The following is an 18,813-nucleotide window of genomic DNA, read 5'->3' as shown; positions in this document are numbered from 1 at the left end:
TCCACAGTCCATGCTCAAGGAAGCAGTTGTCAAGCAACTGAATGGTGGACCCTCTGACACTATGGTGTTTGGTTATACTTCAAGCCCCAACATGAACCACTCCTGGGGCTCAACTTTCAGCGAAACAATAGATGGTGACCATGAAGCCAAGGAGGTCCACAGTCATTGGAACAATCAACCATATGAGGACAAAAGGGCAGTGTTTCTCCAGGATCAAACTCAGCAGGCAGGAAAGGAGAGGAAAGAAAAATGGATGGAAATGAGGAGCAGAGAAAGGAAGTGGGGTGGGGGGGAGGGCTGTTACATTGTGGTCGTTACCTTTATTGTCATCAATCAAAATGGGTCTGAGTTGAGTGAGAAATAAATTTGTTCTACACAAATTTACCCAGATCACTATAAAACGTTTTTGTTTGGGTGAGTGGTTGGTTTTTAAGTCCTCTTTAAACTGTTAAAAATCAAAGATATCGCTATGAGGACGGAGATGTGCCTGACCCAAGTCATGGTATTTTCAATCACTTTATATGCATGAGAAAGATGAACAATAAAAAGGAAGAACAAAGAAGAATTGATTCCTTTGAATTATAATGTTGGTGACGAATGTTGAATACACCATGGCTTGCCAAGAAAGCAACCAGATCTGTGTTGGGAAAAGTCCAGCCAGATTGCTTCTTAGAAGAGATGACGGTGAAACGTTATCTTGGCTACACTGGGCATGTCATCAGGAAGAACCAGACGCTGGAGCAGGACGTCACTGAAAAAGAGGAAGGCCCTTAGCACAGAGGGAACAACACAGTGGTTACAAAGATGGGGCTCAAACATAGCAAAAATTGTGAGGATGGAGCAGAATCAGGCAGTGTTTCATTGTGTTGTACAAGGGCCGCCATGAACTGGAACTGACTTGATGACATCCAATAGCAGCAACAAGCCTAGCAATGCTGCGAAGTCTTCCTTGTTCATTACGGAGCAGGTATCTGGAGAGTGCTCCGGCAGGGACCCTTCCATTCCAGATGTGTCTTGTACGCTACTTACACAGTAGCTTGGCCAATGTCACAGGTTCAGACGCTCAGGACATGTAGGTCAGAACTCCCGATTCTCCAGACCTGCCCCTTCCCAGAGATGCACACATGTCAGTAGACAGCTTCTCCTGAGGCCCTGGTGGAAACTCTGGAGACAGCACTGATGCCTCTCCTCCCCCCACAGCCACAGCTGACCACTCCCCAATGAGTCTCGTGGTTTCGACTTAGGTGTCCAGAGACTGGTCCAATCTCTTATCGGCATGGCCATCCCCTTGGGTAAAACTCGTCCACGCCTTTCACGGGCACAGTCACCCCCCTCCGACCTGTTTCTCCTGCTTCCACTCTGCCTCCATATTCTCTATCGTATGCATAGGAGCCAGAGTAAGTGATCCTTTAGAAAAATGAATCCAATTTTGCACTCCCTCCCCTGAGAACAACTGGCCCTCATAACTTTCCATTGCACTGAAATAACACTCAGTCTCTTGCCTTGGCCTAGGGCACCCTAGGTGAGCTGGTTCCCCCAAGACTCTCTCAACTCCTACTCTTCCACCCACCCCATTTCTGACCCCGCTTCACTTGTCTCACCTTTTTGCTCCCCTGAAGACACACTCATGAAAATCCTGCCCAAGGCTCTTAGCACAGGGGGTTCCCTCTTCCTGCCCCAAGGACCGGAAAGCCTGGTTCACTCAGTTCCACTGCTACCCCTTCCCAGCCGGCTTACTGAATTATCGTTTCCACCCACGTCACTTCTTTTCCTGCTTGGTTTTTCTCCACAGCCTTGTCATCTCCCAGTATTTTGTTCTATAATTATTTTTTAAACTTTTATTGTGAGGTGGGTGAAGGCTTAAAAGCATATCATCCATCTAAAAATTTGTTTCAATTCATCCATAGCAAGCCACGAAGTGGACCACCGCTGGCCCCTTGTCCTCCTTGTGTGTCCTGTGTCCATTCCTCCCTGTTTTCTGACCCTTCTAAACTCTGTCCTCGGGTCAATACTGCTTTTTTAATTGCAAGTGGTTGATTGTCCTCTTCATGCGTGTGTCTACTGTTAGGCTGAGCATGGAACCGAGCGAGTGTGTTCATATCCAGACCTGAAGGATGCAGGACAAAAAGTTACACTTTCAGGGGTTCCACCAGTGTACCCAACCAGCGAGCCACATCTCCTTTACAATACTGAATTTTGTTCCACATATTTGTCCCACTCAATTGGGGATGCTGAGCATCCCTGGTGAGGTAGTGGGTTTGAAGTTGGTCTGCTGACACAAGGACAGCAGTTAGACTCCACCAGCCACACTGAGGGTGAAAGATAAGGCTTTCTGATACTGTGAAGGTTTACAGCCTCAGAACCCCAAGGTGACTATGAGTCACAATTGATTTGATGGCAATGAGTCTGGACCAAGGGTCTGGGATCCTGGGTCTGCCTTGTCAGTAGAATATAAATCTTAGAGGATACTTCTTGTTTACCCAGAATGCACGCAATCATAACTGTCAACTTGTAGACGCTTCATAAATATTAATCAGCTCTTTCCCAGGAACTCTGCTGGCATCGTGGTTGTATGTTGGCCTGCTAACTGCAAGATCAGAAGTTAGAGATCGCCAGCTGCTCAGCCGGAGAAAGACAGCGCTCTCTACCCCCGTAAAGAGTCAGTTTCAGAAACTCACGGATGTGTCTCTGAGCCAACATTGGCTTGATGGCCGTGCGTTCGGTTTGCTTTTCCAGAATGTCTTCTCAGCTTGGTCAACCCTCCAGCTCAGAGGAGCTGAGACTGGGGTGAGGGCTCCTCTGGCCTCTGCTCAGAGATATGCACCTGCTCCAAGAGGAGTTGACCTTCAAGTCTTGGCTGGAAGTCTGCTGAGGGGTCCTGGAAGTTGGAGTGTTAGAGTAGTGTGGCATCCCCTATCATTTCAGCTCCCCTTTTGCCCATTTTAAACTTGTGTTGGTTTCTGATGGTTTGCTTTCTTTATGACTGAGGTTTTCCTCTAATTTATTTTGTTATTGTGGTTAATTGGGGGTTTTTGTATGCTTTTGCATCCATGAAACCCAGGATCGGTAAATCTCTAGAGACATTAATTGGATTATGGTTTCTTGGGATATGGCAAGGGGGGAGCTAATAATAATAAGCAGAAGAAAAAATAAAAAGTTCTAAAATTGATTCCTGTACAACTCTCCTGCATATGACTGAACTATTGAATTGTGTGATATGTGGATTATGTGCCAGTAAGACCATTAAAATAATACCAATAAATAAAGATGATTTACAAAAAAGAACAGTGTGTATTTATGTGTGTGTACATGGATCTGTATGTGTGAGAGCACATGAGATTGTATGAGTGCATTGATGTTTCTATGTGATGTATGAATGTGTGTGAGAGTGCAAATGTGTGTGTGAGTGAATTTGTAAATGCGTGTGAGTGCGTATGTATATGTGTAATTGAGCCTGTATATATGTTGGTGGGTGAATGTATGAGAGTGCGTGTATTTGAGTATGCGTGTGTGTGCTATGACTGTGTTTGTTACTGGGTGTTTATGTGTGTGACTGAGATCATGTGTGTGCGTGAGAGAGTATGAGTGTGAGTGTGTGTAAGCATGGGTGTGTGATCACGAGTGTGAGTGTGTCGGTCGTGTGTGCATGCATGCACACATGATGTGAGCATGAGGAGAGGGAGGAGGAGATATCTTCTCTCTTGTGTGACTGTCCTTGTCATTGTCATATGTCTGGACACAGGTCCCGGAGGTTCGAGTTTCTCAGCCTGCGTTCCAGGGGAGAACCCAGGCCCCTGGAAGTCAGTGTTCCAGTATGGCGCAGTTAGTCAGTGCCACACTGCGCAGGCCAGCAGCTGCAGGGGGACAGGATGCCTCAGCCAACAGGAGGAAGAGATGGTCAGTGAGGCCCTGAGCCTTTGGCCGGGTTCCCGACACGCCCCCTGCCCTTTTCAGGTGTCCTTTAAGACAGATTCTGCGTCTGCAGGAAGTCAGCTGCACCGTCCCCATGACATACATCACGGAGGTGCCCTAGGGCAGAGACAGCTGGGACTTCCTGCTCCGACACACTCAATAATGTCACTGTGCCAGAGGTCACCTTGATCCCCTGGCTTGCCACTGGAGCCAGCCACAGTGCGGCTACTGGCTTTTCATGGGCCAGCTGGAACTGCCCAGACTCTGGCCTCGCTCTCCCTGTCCAACCCTGCAGGGACCAGACCCCAGCAGCGGCCCTGACCAAGTCTCTGGAGCTCCCGTCTATTGGGAAGTGGCTGCTAATGGAAACCTTCAGACCAGCCAGCTGCTGTGTTTCTGTATGTCGGGCCCAGATGCCCCTACACACCGGGAGTGTGGACACAGCATCTCCACCCACTCTCTTCACCAGCCCTGCTGTGCTGACCACCCTGTCCCAGATGGGGCATGGAGAACCCTCAGTCCCAGGAAAACGGGATGAGAGGTCACTTTGGGTCCCCTGTAGCTCAGCTTTCAGTTGCAAAGGCCGGCAGCACATGGAATAATTCCCTGGAGCCTTGCCAGAGCGGGAGTGAAGTGATGGTCTCCCTTTTGGATGCCCACTGCCCTGGGGTCAGCCCCAACTCCTAGTCACCCCACACAAGTCTCCGAGCCTGTCAGTCTTTACGGGAGCAAAGAGCCTCATCTTTCTCCAGTGGAGCGGCTGGTGGGTTTGAACCGCTGAGCCCTCACAGCAAAAACAGAGAGGGGTCAATTCTTGCGAGACACTCTCCCCTTGGGGGTCTCTGCCCCTACCCACCCCCAGCCCCATGAACAAAGCCCTCAAAAACCACTCTTTAAAAACTTCTGCTTTTCAGGCGCTTTGGTGACTCCATGGGTTAAGCACAGGGCTGCTCACTGGAAACTGGCAGTTTAAAGACACCAGTAACTGCGTGAAAAAAGATGAGGCCGCCTGCTTCTAAGATGATTGACAGGCTCAGAGCCCTTTGAGGAGGCCCTGCTCTGTCCTTCGGGGTCACTATGGGTCAGCATTTATCCGAGGGCAGTGATGGGTTCCTCTGTAGACACCCCACAGTGCCTTGCCACCTTGGACTTGCCCCTGACCCTGAAGAAGCCCCTAATCCCATCCCAGACTTCACTGCTCTGGGGTCCATCCGGACTCAAGGGGCCCCTACAGGACAGTGGAGGAACTGCCCCACAGGACCTCTCAGGCTGCTAGGTTTACAGAAGCAGACTCATCTTCCTCCTGCGGGATGGCTGGTAGGTTCGAATCACCGACCAGCTGATTATAGCAGCACAATGCTTAACTGACTGCACCACCAGTGTGCCTAAAGATGCTCATCATTCACTCGCTGCCATCGAGTCAATTCTACAACCCTATAGGACAGAGGAGAACTGCCCCTGTGCGTTTCTAAGACTGCATCTGTTTATGGGAGTAGAAAACATGGTTGTCCTCCAATGAGAGATGCTCATAACCCCCACCCGCCATTATACCTTCCTGCCATTTACGTTACCACCTTCCCCCTCCCACCCCAGCCCCCGCCACACACACACGTGCTGTCATGCAACCTGCAGTGATTATTGTCATGAGCATGCCATTCACCTCCGAGCTAAGTGGAAGCAGACGCTCTCTCCTTTTCTTGTTCATTCTCGTGACCTTTTCCATCTGCATGAGCTTCCACGTGCATCTCTGTAACTCCTGTCACATGTTGGGACACACCAGGCAGCACACCCTACATTCCACAGGGCCTCAAACCTGGGGAAGTTTGTGAGGACGGCGCAGGACTGGGCAGTGCTTTGTTCTGTGTACACGGGGTTGCTGTGGGTCAGAATGAACAGACCACACCTAACACCAGCATCATGGGACCTGGTTGTGTCTGCAGAGCGCCATCCCGGGCCTTAACCTCTCCTGCTTCATTCTCTACTGGTCCCAGAACCAAGGAGTGAGTGTTGGGCCCATGGAGTTTCCAAGAGGCGTGGGCGGAAAGGAGGGTGGGTGCTGAGGCTGGGAAGATCAAACCCAGGAGCATGAACATGCCCGATGATACCGTCAGAGCATGGGCTCAGCACTTCTCTCGGCACATTGACCCCGGAGGTGGCGGGCCTCATGTCCCTTGGCACCTCTGGTTTCTCACATCAGAGAAGACCATAGCAGTAAGGTGAGCCCCACCATCTGAACTTTGAGAGACCTAGTCATGGACCACTCTGATGGTCAGCGTGGCCAGGCCACAAGCAGGGCTGCTCTGGGCCCTGGGTCTCTCCCTCTAGGGAGCCTGAGGGCACAAGCAGGAGGCCAGCAGCAGCAGGTGGACACAGGATTGCAGGCAGGGCCGCATGTCTGGACTATGCAGGGCCATGCTGTCTGAAGCCTGGGCTTGAGTTGGGTCTAGAGGGTACGTTCCCAGCCTCTGGAGGCTGCAGAAGCATGTGGGGAGGAGGTGTGGTCTTCTACCCCCTCCCAGGATGCAGGGATGGGTGTGCTGACCCCGGCCGGGGCAGTGGTGTGTCAAGGGCCGGGGAGGCAGGGAGTGGCACCAGGTTGGAGCTCTAGACCCGCCATGCTGTTTCCAAGGTAGCTAGGATGGGAACTGAGAAAGAGCTTGCTCTCTCCAAGGATCCCATCCTGCCTCTGCCTCACTGTGGGCTGGCTTCTCCAGATCTCGTTTGGGGGGAGCCTGTCCTCTCCTCCCCTGGGCACAGGCAAAGCTTCACCACCATCCCCAGAGTGCCACCCAAATATCAGGGTGGGAGCCGCTTCACTGATGGGGGTGGTCAGCAGTGGACTCATGGGTCATGGTCCCTCTACCTCTGTCATTCAGGTGCTGACGAGGAAGCCCCATGGGGTTGTGACACTGGCCCTCCATGCATGTGGTAGAGCGCCCTCCACATCCCACAGTGCACAGGGTCTGCAGTGTTGCATGTATGTATCTCACTGTCCCGAATGTGCCCCCTACCATTCCTCAGAGGCCCCCAGGATCTGCATCTGGCTGTGAGAGTGCCAGGAGCCTGGGCTGAATCGCTGGTGACTTGGGGCCAGTTCCTCGTGTTGATTTTGGAAAGCGTCCGGATGTGCGTTGCTGGGAGAGAACATTGACTGGAGCTACCGGCAGGACTGGGTCTGGGGCCCTTCCCTCCCAGCGAGACCCAGCTGGAGAGCCCCGACCTGTGACCACACTGGGGGCGCTGAAGAAGACTAGGGGGTGCCCTTGGCTGAGAAATGAAGGAAGTGGTCCTGAGGGACAGAGGAGTGATTATGAGGTGGGGTGCTGTCTTTTGCCGCAGCCCCTGCATAACCCTAGAGGCTGAATGTGCCGAGTCACTGAAAGATCAGAGGTTCAAGTCTGCTACAGAGGTGTCTTGGAAGAAAGCCCGGGACCCTCTACTGAGCACACTTCTTCACTCTCACGGGCTCACGGGATCGCCAGGGCAGCTGGCTGGTTCTGTCGGTTAACGAGCAGAGGTCAGCAGCGAGGAGAGAAACCCGAAGCAGGTGGGGAGAGCAGGGGCCCGCGCCATTTGGAGTGGGGGAAAAATACTCTAAACACGCCTGTGGGGGTGAGGGCTCAGCACGGCGCAGGGGCCCCACACGATGAGCTCACCGAGGCCGGCTTCCCGATCTCACGGAGATCTCGGCTTCCCAGACCGCTAGCCAGCCCAAATGGCGGCTTCTCTTGGAGCCGAAGGAGGGGCGCAGCTCTGGGGAGCCCTGCGCTGGAAAGGCTGGATGTCGCCTCACCCTGCTTCCCCAGGACAATCACAACGGCGTGTTTTACCCCATGTGTTGCTCAGGTCCCTGTCCATGCTGCACACCAGCTCTGTCCATGGTCTCTCCATGGGGTGGACCTGTTGAATCAAGGTTATGTCCCACGTATATGTCTCCACTAGCACCTAAGGAGGGTTACAGCACAGGTCACTGATGTAATTAACTTCTGTCCAGCCAGCTCGTGGTCCATGGCAACCCCAATGGAAGAAGGGGGTACCCACCTGCACCTTCTCCCCAATGGGCTCGGGGCCAGGCCATTGGAATCCAGTCTTCTGGGGGCACCACTGAATCCCGTTCAGCACGAGAGCTGCACATGCACCTCCACAGACCGTCAGACGCGCCCTTTGGTTTTCTGAGACTACATCTTCACTGGAGTAGAAATCCTCACCTTTCTGCAGAGCAGCCATGCTGGTGGGTTCAAACCACTGACCTCGTGGTCAGCAATTCAATGTGTAACCCACTACATCTCCCGAACTCGCGGCATAGACCAAACTCCACTCTCACCGCCATTGAGTCAACGCTGACTCCCAGTGACCCTGTAGGACAGAGGGGCATGGCCCATGTGGGTTTCTGATATGAACTGTTTGCAGGAGTAGAAAGCCTCGTCTTTCTCCAGCAGAGCAGCTGGTGGTTTCAAACTGCAGACCTTGCAGTCAGAAGTCCAACGCATAACCATCTCACCACTGGGGATCCCTGGCATACCATTGCAACTCACTGCCACCCAGTCGATGCCGGCTCATAGTGACCCTATAGGACAGGGGAAAACTGCCCCTGAGCATCTTTAGGGGAGCAGAAAACCCTGCCCCCAACCGCCAACCACGCCCCTGCATCTAGCAGTTGCTTAATAGGGGCTTTTAACAGAATCCACCCTGACAGACCAAACAGGCCTGGTTTTGATGGGTGTCCAGTCCTCTCAACATACCTCCCTTCCAGATGGAATCTGGAGCTGACATCCCCCCTGGGAGTTCCTGTGAGAAACATCAATGAAAAGATCTTGACAAAGAATTGCCCTCGGCTGCCATCTAGCATCGTGTTTCATGACCCGAATGAAACCCCCTAAAAATAGTGGGATCATGAGTGGGTTAGGTGGAACCTGTGCTGCTGAGTTCTGGCGGCATCGTGGGTTAGTCACTGAGGCAGCGATTTGAGCCCATCAGCTGCTCTGAAGGAGGAAGATGAGGCTGTCAACTCCGAAAAAGATCTGGCGTCTTGGAAACCCAACGAGGTGGCTCTGCTCTGTCTTATCCTAAGGGAGGCCGTGAGTCAGAACCGACTTGATGGCTGTGAGCCGGGTTTTGAGGTTTCGGTGCAGCTGTCCAATGGTAATGTGTAAATGAATCATTAGAACGATGAGAAGGAGTCAGGCAGCACCAGGATGGGGTTGGGACAATCGAGGCATGCCTGCTAAGGACAGGTCTGCACTGCCAGGAATGGCGATCGAACCGTATCTGCTGAGGAGGAAGGAGGTGACATTGACCTCAGATGAGGTTAACGTACACTGGCCTGAGCCAACTTGGTGACCTCTCTGGTAATCTTGGGACTCCATGGTCATCATGTAAATGCCAGGCCCTAAAGGGATTGTCTGGAATGTGGCCCTGCTTTATGACTGAATCTCTTCTTTCAGGACTCAGGGATCCTGTGCTACAATCCATCACAGGCCAATCAGGAAGTCAGGAATAAGCCCCATGAGCCCGCTGAACCGAGAATCAGATTTTAAATTTAATTTTCATTTGAAACATTTCCTCTTATTAACACAGCATTGCCCCTCTCCTCATCCCTTGCGCCCTCAGCATTCCTGCCAGGACACAGCCCCTCTGCAAGTTCCGTGTCTCTTGTCTCTGCGTGCTCTTGGAAAAGACACAGTGACATTTTGATAGAAAATGGTATGTGCATAATAATTTTAAAGTACACAGTATAATCACTATGTGTCTCATATATGCTACAGTGAATACAATCGAATGATTATAATAAACACCAAGTGTCATGTTTTATGCAGGAATAGCTACCTTGAAATACTGACACGTCCACAGGAAGCTGTGAGGAGAAAAGACATGAAAGTCCCTCAAGACCCTTGGCTCACTTTCCCCCAGTGGTACTGTCTTGCTAAAGAAAACTGCAACTCTTTAGGGGAGTAGAAAGCCTCATCTTTCTCCCACAGAGTGGCTGGTGGTTTTGAACTGCTGACCTTGTGGGTTAGCATCCCAATGTATAACCACTATGCCACAGACCAGGGATTCTAGATCACAACTAGGAAGGTAATTGTGAACACTAATCTGTTCTATAATTTTGGCATTTCCAATGTGCTATATAAGAGGAATCTGCAATGGACATCTTGGAGAGGGGCTGCCCAAAAGAGGAAGATCCCCCACAAGGCGGATTGACTCCGTGGCTGCAATGATGGGCTCAAACGCATGACCAGCTGTGAGGTCCACGCAGGATCAGGCCGAGTTCTGTTCTGTCACACATGGAATTGCTATGAGTCAGAATGGACTCCATGACACCTAATGACAACATGCTCTTGAAGAACTTGTGTGCCACCAGTCGTGTTCAAGAAGATTTTGCTTGGAATATTCCCTAAGCCTAATATACGCCGAGATGCAAGCAGCCATCCCTTTTAACGTGTCCTCATGTAACCTCTGGGGATGGGCTTCTGGTCACTCAGCATGGCCAGGTGACTCCTCCCATTGTCTGAACCCACGACTCGTTCCTTTGTCCTTGCTGAGTGTGGACTGCTCCTCACCTGCCAAGGGCGTTTGGGGTTATTTCCCGGGTTTGCCTACTATCAATAACGCTACTATAAGAATTCATGTATGGGTTTTCTGTGAACAGGGCTCTTCATTCCCCTGGGGGATATGCCCAGACAAATACCCGACTTCATTTCTGAGTCACATGGTGGTTACTGTTTCATTTTCCAAGAAAAGTCCATCCTGTTGGCTGGTGGCAGCACCATCTGACCTCCCTGCCAGCCATATCTGGAAGACCCCACCTTTCTACCTGCTCACCAGCAATTGATGTGGCTGCTGTACGTGTGGTACCCACAGTGTAGGTATGTGGTGACAGCAAATTGTGGTCTGGATTTGCATTTTCTCCGGGGCTGACGATGTTGAACATCTGGTTGTTCTTTCATTTGGTCGCCATCTGTGAAGCGGTACACTTTTGTCTCACACACTTTGGGCATATTGTCAGGAGAGGCCAGTCCCTGGAGAAGGACATTATGCTTGGTAAAGCAGAGGGGCAACAGGAATGAGGAAGACCCTTGATTCAACAAGATGTATTGACACCAGGATGGTAACCATGGGCTCAAATGTGAGCCTGAATGTCAAGGTGGCACAGGGCAGGTCGGTGTTCCATCTGTCCTGCACAGGGTCACTGAATTGGAACCCACTCCATGTAAAGAACAACAACAGCAGCATCTCTTCTTAGCTGACATGACTCTTCATGGTTGGTTTGTGTTTTACCTGTTTTTTAATCAGATTTTTTTAAATGTTGACCTTTGAGAGATTGTTCTTTTTTAAGATTCCAGATATTTGTTCTTTGTCAGATATCTGGTTGACCAATGTATTCTCTGATCTCTGAACAACGTATTCTCTTTATCCTCTGAACAGAGTCTTTTGCGTAAAGGTTTTTAATATTAGTGAAGTCTAATTCAACAATTTTTCCTTTAGTGGATTATGTTGCTGATGTCGAGTTTAAGAACTATTTTCCCGGCCCTCCGTCCTGAATATCCCCCTCATGTGTCCACTTCTTGCTCACTGCTGTAAGGTTGGGAGCTGTACCACTGGAATTTCAAATACCAATGATGAACAGGTGTGAGCACAGCTTCCAAACCAAGACAAACCAGGGAGCAGGATAGCTGCTGGCAGTCCTTATGAACAGCAGCAGAACCTGAGCTGAGATGGTTCTGGAAGATGACCCCTCCAATAGGAAGGCACTTGAAACACAACTGGGCAAGAGCTGTCACCTCAAAGTAGAGTTGACGTTAATAACATGGACGGAGCCAAGCTTTGGGGACTGTCATGTGCTGATAGGGCAGGATTCAAAATGAGAAGAAACAGCTAGCTGCAAACATCCATCAATAATTAGACTCTGGAATATACACAGTAAGGGTCAAGGAAATTGTAAATTGTCAAAAATGCAATGGGATGCATAAAGACTGGTGTTCTAGGCATTCGTGAACCGAAATGGACTGGCATTGGTCATTTGAAAGCAATCATATGCCTTACTGTGCTGAAAACAACAAATTAAAAAGAAACGATGTCACATTCTGCTCAGAAAAAAATTCAAGATCTATTTTGAAGTACATGGCTGTCTGCTACAGAATAATGTCTATATAACTACATGGAGGTTTAGTCACTACAACTGTTATTAAACTGTATGCATTGACCACTCATGCTAGTGATGAAGAAATAGAAGATTCTATCGATTTCTTCCATCTGAAGTTGATCAAACATGCCAACAAGATGCAGGATCGTTATGAGTGATTAGAAGGAAAAAGCTGGAAGCAAAGAGGAAGGACCAGGAGTTGGAAAACATGACTTTGGTGATAGATATGATGCTGGAGATCACATGGCAAATATGCACTACTAGCGAATTAGTCATTGGAAATGTCTTTTTTTTCAACAGCACAAATAAGAACTATTCTCATGGATCCTGCCAAGTGGAAAACACAGGAATCAAATCAACCACGTCTATGTAAAAAGATGATGGGAACATTTTCAGACCAGCAATCAAAACAGGGGGCTGAGTGTGGAACAGGCCACACACAAGTTGCTCACATGCAATTGAATTCGGCTTGAAGCTGAGGATAATTGAATCAAGTTCACGAGAGTAAGAATATGACCTTGAGTGTATCTCACCTGAATTTGGAGACCATGCAAAGAACAGACTTGATGCATTCACACTGGAGACAGAATGGGCTGGAGACATGACTGGAGACAGAATGGGCTGGAGAGTGGCATAGAGAACATCATACTTGGAGAAAGCAAAAGGTCATTAAAAACACAGGAAGAAAAAAAATGATGTCAGAGGAGACGCTGAAACATGCTGCTGGACATAGAACATGTACAGTGACTAGAGGAGATGATTCTTGAAATGGGCTGAACAGAAAATTCCAGAGAACAGCTTGAGAAGACCAAGTACAGTCTAATGAAATAGGCAAAGAGCCAGAGCCAGAGTACGAAACGAGAAGCGCATGCCCTGCGCATCTTAAGCCAGAAGAGCGGAAATTAAACATGTAAACCTAGAGTTGCATTACTGACACATTCTATGGGGGAAAATACTGACTGATGCAGGAAACTAAGAAAGAAGATGGAGGGAATACACAGAGTCTCTGTGCCCAGAATAATTGGTTGAAGGTGAAGTGTTGATGATGCGCCAAAAGAACAAGGTTCCAGGAATTGAGATGTTTCAACAGACATCTGATGCAATGCTAGTGCTGCTCACTCATCCATGCCAGGGAATCTGGAAGGCAGTTACCGGGCCGCCCAGTCTAAAGAGATCCATATTTGTGACTCTGCCATAGAAAGGTGAGCCAAGGTAATGTGGACATTATCGAGCAATATCTTTAAGATCACACGTGAGTAGAACTTTTCCAAAGATAATTTAAAAAGCACTTGCAGGGCACTGGCAGAAATCGCATCTGGATTCAGAAGAGGCCATGGAACAAGGGGTGTCATTGCTGACATTAAGTGGTTCTTGGTTGCAAGCAGACAATACCAGAAAGATGTTCACTTGTATTTTGCTGAGTGTGCACGGGCATTGGGCTGTGTGGACCTTAACGAGCTATGGAGAGCCTCGGGAAGAACGGGGATTCCAGAACACATCACTGGGCTGCACATGGGCCAGGAGGCAGTTGTTCAAGAACAAGGTGGTGCACGGTTTAAAATAAGGAGAGGTGTGGCCAGGGTTGTATCCTCTCACCTCACTTATTCAATTTGAATGCTGAGCACATAACCCCAGGAGCTGGACTATATGCAGATGAACTCAGCATCAGAATTGGAGTAAAGCCCACTAAGAGCCTGTGATATGCAAATAACCAAACCGTACTTGTTGAAGGCACTGGCTGATGAAGGTCATGGACCACCGCCTTCAGTATGGATTTGAACTCAATGTAAAGAAAACCAAAGCGCTTACCGTTGGGCCGATCAACAACCACACTTAGCCCACTTCTATCCTGCGTTGCCTTGTTTCCGTTTCTCCTTCTTTCCTAGTACGTTTTGCCTTCTGAATTTTGTCCTTCAGCAAGTGATGCCTTTTAGAACTCAATAGCTGATGATTCTAAGAAGCGCATCCCTCACTAGGGTTACCATTCATCACGTAGACCTATTAGTCGATTGGCAATTGAGTCACGGGGCTGTTAGGTTCCAGGCTGAAGGATAACTAAGACCAGTCTCAAGGGCTCCACCAGCATGATCTGACCAGTAAACCTGGTCACTTTTACGCTTTTGAATTTTGCGCACATTGTTCTCCTACTGTATCCAATAGCTTCTGTCGCGTTTCCTTTCTGATAGCGGCCAGGGTAATGATTACTGGTTTCAAACATGATGCTGATTGAGCCCACTAAGAAACACATATCAATGATTCTTTACTAACTAGTAAAATATGTGCATGCTAGAGGGTGAGAAATTAACCCAACAAAATTTGAGGCATCTTCCACCTCAGAGAATTTTCTAGGGCCCAATGTTTAAGAGCTCTGCTTAAGATTTTCAGCAGCAATTTCCTGACCCAAGCCATGGGATTAGTATTTTCAATTTCTTTATATGCTGACAAAGAAGACTGAAGACGAATCTATGCATTTTTACCATTGGTCCAATCAAAGACATGGTCAACAGAATGACCTTATGCTCCAAGGAGATGCTTGATAACGTTCCCTAACTTAAAATGGCAAGTGTCTCTAAGGTGAACCAGGGCCAGATAAACCCTAGATCTATGAATGGATTTGGGGGCAATTAATCCTAGTCCTAAATGGAAAACAATTATTTCTTAGGAATCTAGATATCATGAGCCTAGTTCCAACTAAATGTTGATACCTATGAACAGCATTATTATGGACACGTAGAACACACTGTGCCACAGATGTATGTTGAAAAGGAGTAAGACGTGTACATTTGGGATTTCCACACTGGGCGGCTACCCAGACGCCCACCTCAGAGAGAGCCCTGATTACAAGTGGCATTTGAAGAACTGGTTTGCTGGACTCAACAACCGAATGAGGTAATGGTTCTACTGAACCAGAGCAAGCCAGCTGAATCCCATCACCGGCTAACCACAGAGGAAGGTGTTAACCACCAGTGGCTAGGATGACATGCTCTGGGGGAACCAGTCCTCTTTCTTTCCCCAGCCACTCCTCTCATTGGCCAGTGGGCTCACAAACAAAGTGGCCCCGGTAGCAGGGTCAGGGGTTATACATGGGCTCAGCCACTTGGCCTTCTACTCTCCAAGGCTCCGTCTTGGGTTCACCGTCCCAGCGGCTACAAGAGCAGCAGAAAACTCCAGCTTGACATCTGACCCATGCGCCTGGAGTATGTTCATGTCTACAAACCAGATTCCTGGTAGGAGCCTCTCTCCAGTTACATAGAGAAAGACAGGGCTTCTCCTTCCGTGAAGAGTTACTGTCTCTGAAACCCACAGAGAAAGTTCTATCCTGTCCCATGGTGTCGACAGGAAGTCAGGACTGACTCTGGGGCAGTGAGTTTGGTTTTCCGTTGTTTATGTACATCTATAGACATTACTGGTTTAATTTTCCTAGACAACACAGCCTAATACACTGGAGTTCTTGTGTCTATCGTATCCATTGCACGTTCTATATGCCAGGCATTACTTTAAGCACATTAAAGAAATAATTTAAGGAAACTAAATGAGGACTTTATTGTTATTGTTGGGGTATTACAGATTGGAAAAATGGACACAGAGATGTTAGCTAGTTAGGCTAAGCTCACTGACGTAGTTAGTTATTTGTCGCTCAACAAGTCTAAAGAACAATACACTGACTCTAGGGGGCAGAGAAGGGATGGTGCTCTGTGTTGAAAGTTGATTGTTGGGAAAAAAATAAATAAATAAGTGGAGATTGAGGACAGTGATGAGACGCGTCTTGGTTCTTTGTTAGGATCTCCCGCACACAACCCAGGAGCTACAGTCACTTTTTTCGATCATCACCAGATGCTTAGTTTTCAAAGATTGTTTGTCATTTTATTCTAATTTGAAACTTGTGATTTTTTTCAAAACATCACTTGTAGCTTTTTTTGGGTAGCGGTATTGTAAGTAATTTTAATTTTTGTCTTCTGGTGATCAGAAAGAGCAGAAATGATTTCTAAAGGAAACCACTTTTCTGTTCCCTTTTTAGATACACTGATGTTCCAACTCATGTTCCAACTCATGCATGTTGGTCTCGACTTGGATTGCTTATGACTAATTAACATAAAGAGGGTACACAAGGCATATTATCCAATAAGCGAGGTAAGCATGGGCTTACTGGTGCTTAGTTACGCATTTATAGGTAACAATTTCACATGGGTCTGACTTACCTACTGGGTATTCTGTCCCTGTTAAGGATGGTAAATCTGAACAGAGACTTTGAATCTGTGTGTAGGAAGGTGCCACACTGCTGGGAGAGAGACAGATGCCAGCCAGACTTAGAATCAGAATCTTCGAAGTGGTGGTGGTGGGGGGGAGGACGTGATCTTCTTCCCCACAGATAAGTAAGCACAAGTGAGCCTGAGCTAACCTTTTTTGTTTCAGATTCACCGCCGATAGTAAGGAAAAGACGCTTTAACTGAACACAAAGCTTAGGTGTGGTAAAATTCAGGTGTGAGCGGGGCAATCATGGATAAGGTAAAGAGAAAGCAAAAGAGAGGAAGGCCCTCAGCAAGATGGATGGACACAGCCACTGCAGTAATGGGCTCACACATAAGAACAATTGTGAGAGTGGCCCGGGACCGGGCTGTGTTTCATTCTGTTGTGCATAGTAGGTCCGTTGTGAGTTGGACCAGACCTGACGGCACCCAACATCAACTATAGCCAGGTCTGTAGGCGGTGTAAGGAAGGCAGAGAGGTGGAAGACGATGGTCAGTCGTGTCTGTGGAGGAGGAGAGGTGTTTGTTCAGATCATTTATTGCCCCAGGTCCTGCAGGAGGCTGTGCGGATGCACTTGGGAGAAACATTTGTGCTTCTAAGACACATGTCAATTTGGCCGCAGGAACAGTCTTCTTATCCAGTAAATTGTGCCTTTATTTTCAGAACCTCAATATCTTGAGCCCCATCTATTCTTGCCTTGAGTTCCTCAATTTTCCATTTATTTCTAAGAGCTTTCTAGGCAATGCTGAGGTCTTTGCTGGGACGCTATTGTCAGACAGAGATATCTGTGTTGTTATTCATGGTGATTGCCCTTTTGGAGCAGCACGGCCCTCCACAGCACTTCTACCGCCGGGACGCGTGATGGATGGTCATAATGACGCTCTGCTCCCTTGGAAACGGGACCGGGCTGAGGGTGAAATGCTGAAAGAGGAGCCGCAAAGACCTGCCTCTTTGCGAGGCTCTGTGAGTTGTTTGAAATGGGGAAAATCCTTAATGAACACTTCATTCTGGTTATGGGCTAATTTAATTTTATGGCTATCGAGGAACAACACTTGACCAGCTCTCTTATTAATCCTCATCAATTTATAATTTTCTGCTAATGGCTCTTTCTTCCTCCCTCCCAGCATCTAGAGGATGTTAGAGAGGGTTTAGCTCTTGTGTAATCTCCCCCACATGCTAAATGGAAGCTGATAAATGGCATTAGCAGTTTGGGTCCTTAGCATAATGGTAGGAAATGAGGTGGAAAGCATCCTATGGGGAAGGAAGAGAGACCCTGCTACATTCCAGAGGGTAACACCATGGTCCTTGTAGGTGCAGAGGTTCTGCTGTACAATGGGATGGGCAGAATGTTTCCCTGGTGAGGTGGTGTTGGACTGAGAGAGAGGCAATTATAATGGCTTCTCTGCCATAGTAAGGCTTGTGAATTGGATTTGGGGGTTCGTAAGGGCCCTATTCCAGTTTTGAGCAGGTGATGATGCTGTGTGCTGGAGGTTTCCTAGAGAAGTATCCCAGGGGATCAGGGAAGAGGAGGTTGCTTCGCTCTGTGCTTCTGATCCTGGATTATCCATGAGAAGTCTCCTTTTGTCTCAAACTTGAATCCAAAGCAATCGTTGTGGGTAAAGATCCAGTACCCAAGGAAGAAGACAGAACAGAATGTATGAGTGTGACTGCGTGCCCATGTATGTGCACAGCACACACATCGGGGCGGTGGATTATCATTCCAAAAAAAGAAACAGGCAAAGTTTCCCTCCATCTCAGAGGAGATAATTGCCTTTTGCTTGTTTCTTCAGCTCTTAAGTCTTCAAGGAGAGAGAGTAATTAGTCCCGGGAGAGCCAGAGCGTAGACTCTGCACCCATTCATAGAAGCATCTCTTTAGCCTGCCAACTTGGTGGCATCCCTGGGGAACACTCAACCATGACACTCACCCACCTACCCAGCATTCAAATCCAAGTAGACCAGGGGTTGATGGAACCATCTCAGAGCAGTCCAATTCCAGGATTCTTCAATCATGTTTTTTAACCACATTGTCTCGTAGAAATTCCCTGCCTATGTTTTTGTTGGCAGTGCCCTTGAGTTGGCTGTCGCCCATAGCCCCCTGTGCACAGGAGAATGAAACACTGCGCGGGCCTGCATGCTTCTCACGATGGTTGCCATGCCTGTGCCCGCAGAGGCAGCCACTGGGTCAGTCCAGCTCATCGAGGGCCTTCCTCTTTTTCATTGCCCCTCCACTTTACCAAGCATGATGTCTCTCTGGGCACAGGTCCCTCCTGACCACACGTCCAAAGTGTGTACGGTGCAGGCTGGCCATCTTGGCAGCCAAGGAGCACTCTGGCCTATTTCCTCGATACAGATGCGCCAACGTGTCCTTTTAGCACTCGTGGTACTCCCAATATTCTTCTCCCATGCCACAATAGCTTGGTTTGTAGTCTCAATGCTTTGTGGGTAGCACACTCCTGTAAACCCAATCACCGGACTGGAAGAACTAGCCCATATCAGGTGATGGAGAGTT

The sequence above is a fragment of the Tenrec ecaudatus genome, chromosome 9, assembly GCF_050624435.1.
Source record: "Tenrec ecaudatus isolate mTenEca1 chromosome 9, mTenEca1.hap1, whole genome shotgun sequence".
Classification (NCBI taxonomy): Eukaryota; Metazoa; Chordata; class Mammalia; order Afrosoricida; family Tenrecidae; genus Tenrec; species Tenrec ecaudatus.
The sequence above is the reverse complement of the archived record's forward strand: the minus strand, read 5'-3'. Positions refer to the sequence as shown.